Here is a 5,254-nt window from a genome sequence, read left to right on the forward strand (position 1 = left end):
AGTTCTTACACTAAATATTCTCTTTCTGTTTCTCTCGCTCTCTCTCCCCCCCCCCCCCCCCCCCCCCCCCTCCCTCCCCTCTCTGTCTCTCTCTCTGTTTCGCTCTCTCTCTGTTTTCTCTCTCTGTTCTTCTCTCTCCTCTGTCTCGCTCTCTTCTCTGTTTTCCTATCTTATCTGTCTCCCTCTCTCTCTGCTACTCAATCTCTGGTCACGCCCTGACCATAGTTGCTTGAGTTCTATTTTTTTTTCAGGTGTATCTGAGTGATGCTTATGTTGTATGTCAGTGAATCTCTTCTCTCTCTCTGTCTCTCTCTCTGTCTCGCTCTCTGTCTGTCTCTCTCCCTCCCTGTTTTCTCTCTCCCTCTCTGAATGGAACACAGATGTGCAGCCTCCTCGGACAACATCACACACACTGAGCAGCACATCACATCATTCTGCACTACTTACCACAGCCCCACTCTGTGTGTGCACGTGACTGTGTGTGAGTGCTCGTGTGTGTGCAAGTATGAGTGRGTGTATGAGTGCTTTAAACTTGTAGCCTCTGGCTCATGTCACTGACTGGAAATGTTTTAATTTAACTAATTATCTAGTTAATTAGCCATTGTAGTTTTGCTGAAGAACACACCATTCTGTGTGTGTGGAGTTCAAACCGACGCTATCATCAGACTGATAATTAATGTTTTGACGAGACAGTCCAGATTGACTCACTCCTGTCCTCTCAGTCAGATCCAGAGATGCTGAACCAACACCCCTGACCGTGACAGAGATGCTCAACCGACACCCCTGACCGTGACAGAGATGCTGAACCAACACCCCTGACCGTGACAGAGATGCTGAACCAACACCCCTGACCGTGACAGAGATGCTCAACCGACACCCCTGACCGTGACAGAGATGCTGAACCGACACCCCTGACCGTGACAGAGATGCTGTCTTGAGTAAGGTTGCACAATTCTGGTATCTTTCCCAAATGACCAAGATTTTCCAGAGAACCCYGTTGGAAGATCCCTGGAATCAGCAGGTGAATAATCCTCCAGCAAGGATTTCTGGAAAACCTGGGAATTTGGGGAAAGTTCCTGAAATATTGAATCCCTACTTGAGTCATCTCTTTCTCTCGGGAGTTACCTAGCTCTCTAGGGCCGTGTTCCAAATGGCACCCTCTTCCTTATGTAGTGTGCTACTTTTGATAGGTCCTGGTCTGAAGTAGTGCACTTCATAGGGGGCATGGTACTATTTGGGACAGAACTAGCTATCTCTCTTACAGAAGAAAGGTTGGAGATGAGTAATCCCATAGGTTTATCTGTACAGACACATTCAGAAACACTCCCTCACACACACCCGCAGAGAGGTGAAAGGTGGGAAGAGTTTGGAGGGATGTTTGGATAAGAGTGGCCTTGAGACCTCAACTGTCATATCAACATCCCAAATACAGGGCTAATGGGGAGGGGGAGGCAGAGAGGCAGGGAGGGCGAGAGATAGATTCTCATTTGGGGAAAATACCGTCCTCTCCTAGACTCCTCTCCTTTCTCCTCTGTGACCCGGAAGCCGATAAGTGGTGGAGTGGTTGAGAGTGGAAATCGTTAGTAGGAGAACGGAAGTGTTCTTCCCTCCACCTTAGTATCCTCCCTGAGTCCTTCACGGAAGTGTTCTTCCCTCCACCTTAGTATCCTCCCTGAGTCCTTCACGGAAGTGTTCTTCCCTCCACCTTAGTATCCTCCCTGAGTCCTTCACGGAAGTGTTCTTCCCTCCACCTTAGTATCCTCCCTGAGTCCTTCACGGAAGAGTTTTAACATCTGCCACACCCCTCTTTGAATCAGCTGTTGTTTTGTCAGAGAAGAAGAGCATTCACACGTTTAAAACGTTATGCTACTTGTAATTTTATCGAAATGTGTGCCACAACTAACAAAATACATTTTGACCAATTTAAACATATATTTGGGGATTCGTCATATGCCTGGAGAGTCTCATTTCATACAAGCGCATTTGTTTCCACATTTCCTCTCCTCGATTACCTTTGATCTTTTGCAAAATAAAACAAATAATTTGTTGGGTGCTTATATTTGTCCTACTTCACAAATGTACATGTGTGTATTAATATGTACTTTAAGTGTGAATTGGAAATGTGTTTTGCATATCCCTACTCCCCCTGAGACACCCTTGGAGAGTGAGGTCACAGCCAGGGTCTGCCATTATCAACAGCGACCCTGGGGCAATTAGGGTTCAGTGCCTTGGTCACGGGCACATCGGCAGAGTTTTCACCTTGCCGGCTCGGGGAATTCAAACTAGCGACTGTTTAGTTACTGGCCCAACGCCCTAACGGCTAAGCTACCTGCCGCCCAAAAGGATGCGAGGACAGGGGCGTTAACAAAACCAATTGAGAATCTCCCAGGGAGGGAGATAACGGTGGGTAAATTGTCAGAGATGTTTGTTTTTGGGACAGAGAGAGATAGAGAGAGACAGAGATAGAGTGTGCTGACATAGCAGTGGGTCAAACCCATGAGGCAGCGGCCTAGACCGTCAAGCCACGCTAGACCACAGGTGTGTTATGTTATGTGTGGCTGTGGTGTGTGTTGTGGTATGCATTTGTGTTTGATGTGCATGTGCACGTGTGCTCCCGTGTGTGTTACCTTTTTGAAGAGTCGTCCGGAGTCCTCGCTGACCTGGGCGAAGCGCGGTATAATGTTATTGAGGTAGAGGTCAGACAGGGTAGCGTGGTCTCGGCTCTCCCTCTTCACCTGACTCAACAACAGGTTCCAACAGTTAACTGGAGACAGCACACTCTGCTCCTTCCTACACACACAGGGAGAGAGTGAGAGAGTGAGAGAGAGAGTGAGAGAGACATAGACAGACATACAGACAGACAGACAGACAGACAGACAGACAGACAGACAGACAGACAGACAGACAGACAGACAGACAGACAGACAGACAGACAGAGAATTTAGTACACCACAAACACTATATTACATCAGTACTCAGTGTTCAGCACCTGTTAAGCAGGGCATAATGCATCAAAAGTCACTCCTCTCAGCAAAACAACCAAAGTTAGAAGTAAGGAACAAACAGTAAAATGAGAGACGAGAGAGGGAGAGAGAGACACTTTATTGAAATATGACTGACGGCTCGTGTACACTAGATTGCCGCGGGCCACTTAGGCCTCCCAGAGTGACTCTCTTGTGGCCGCGCTGGAAGCATATAGCAACATATAGCAGCATGTTTGATTGTGCGTCAAGAATTCAGCACAGTTTGTATGAAGGTTTGGTTATTAAATGGGTAAACAGTTTAATCCATTCTCCATTTCATGAATTTATTCAGGTATATAGTAATATGCTCTAAAACGCTCTGTAAATATTTCCTTAACTCTATTTTCTTAAAAATGCATTGTTGGTTAAGGGCTTGTAAGTAAGCATTTCACGGTAAGGTTGTTGTATTCGGTAACGCTGTTGTATTCGGCGCATGTGACAAATAACATTTGATTTGATTTGACTGGAGGCTGTGGGGGGAGTCCCTGTGCCTGGAGGCTGTGGGGGGTCACGGTGCCTGGAGGCTGTGGGGGGTGCACTGTGCCTGGGAGGCCTCGTGGGGGGGCACTGGTGCCTGGAAGGCTGTGGGGGGTCACTGTGCCTGGAGGCTGTGGGGGGTCACGGTGCCTGGAGGCTGTGGGGGTCATAGTTTAGGTGGTGGTTAGCTGTGAAATGGAGAGAGTGATTACACTCCTTAAACCAGAACTGAACATATCCAGAACTCAAAACATGACTTGGACAATCACTGTCTGTCTGTCTGTCTGTCTGTCTGCCTGCCTGCCTGTCCGTCTGTCTTCCCACATGGTTACACAACCTTGTGTGTTTCCTCTATTGACGTACCATGTGACATCCTTCACCCTCTACCCTGACGGAACCATCATTACCTCTGACCCTAACACATCACATGTTCACCCACACACATCCATGAATTGTGCTTGGCTGCCTGGATGTTTCCTCTAGTTAAAGTCTTCCCCCAGTGGGTCATACATTCCTGCAGCATTAGAGACACGAAGCAAGCTGAGGTCCAATTCTCCTCCACATTCAGCTCCTTTAGTGTTGTTGCCTCTGTGCCACAGATACACAGAAACACACAGGGCATCTGTCTCCACGGAATCACCACACACACAAACACACGCACACACGCACAAAAATTGAAAATATGTGAGATTCCAGCGTGGCACCAGAGCTGAGCTGCAGCAGATGCAGTGGAGCTGTTAGAGACCCAGATGTTAGAGAGAGAGGGGGGGGGTGAAAGAGAGAGAGGTGGGGTGAGAGAATGAGATTTTTTATGTTTATTTATTTTCCCTTTTGTACTTTAACTATTTGCACATCGTTACAACACTGTATATAGGAGCTGATTGTGGACTACAGGAAAAGGCGGTCCGGACAGAAACCCATTAACATCGACAGGGCTGTAGTGGAGRGGGTCGAGAGTTTCAAGTTCCTTGGTGTCCACATCACCAACATATCATGGTTCAAACATACCAAGAGAGTTGTGAAGAGGGCACGATACCTTTTCACCTTCAGGAGACTGAAAAGATTTGGCATGGGTCCCCAGATCCTTAAAAAATTCTACAGCTGCGCCATCGAGAGCATCCTGACCGGTTGCATCAGACTGTAAGACACTACAGAGGCTAGTGCGTATGTATGGCCCAGTACATCACTGGGGCCAAGCTTCCTGACATCTAGGACCTATATACTAGGAGGTGTCAGATGAAGGCCCAAAAAATTGTCAAAGACTCCAGTCACCCAAGTCGTACACTGTTCTCTCTACTACCGCACGGCAAGCAGTACTGGAGCGCCAAGTCTAGGTCCAAAAGGCTCCTTAACAGCTTCTACGCCCAAGCCATAAGACTGCTGAGCAATGAATCAAATAAAGAAAGAGAGAGAGAGATGGGGGGGGGAGAAAGAGAATTGAATGTGTCATTGAACCAATTGCACTTTATGGCAGCGAGGTGTGGGGTCCACTTGCAAAACAAGATCTCACCAAATGGGACACCCCATTGAAACCCTGCATGCAGAGGTATGTAAGATTCTCCTACATGTCCAGAGGAAAACTACAAACAATGCATGCAGGGCAGAATTAGGCCAATATCTACTAATAATAAAAACTCAAAAAAGAGCAATTTAGTTTAAGGAAACATCTAAAATACAGTGACCCCCTCTCATATCATTACCAAGCCCTGCAATGCCAAGAGCTGAGCAAAGAAAAGACTCCCCTCATCCAGCTG

The 5,254-nt window shown here is 47.3% G+C and overlaps 1 pseudogene; it reads right to left on the minus strand.

The window, feature by feature from the left end:
* Positions 1-3,551, minus strand: part of LOC112076979 (SLIT-ROBO Rho GTPase-activating protein 2-like) — a 42,893-nt pseudogene extending 39,342 nt beyond the window's left edge.
* Positions 3,552-5,254: the final 1,703 nt, after the last annotated feature.

The sequence above is a fragment of the Salvelinus sp. IW2-2015 genome, unplaced genomic scaffold (assembly GCF_002910315.2).
Source record: "Salvelinus sp. IW2-2015 unplaced genomic scaffold, ASM291031v2 Un_scaffold4174, whole genome shotgun sequence".
Classification (NCBI taxonomy): Eukaryota; Metazoa; Chordata; class Actinopteri; order Salmoniformes; family Salmonidae; genus Salvelinus; species Salvelinus sp. IW2-2015.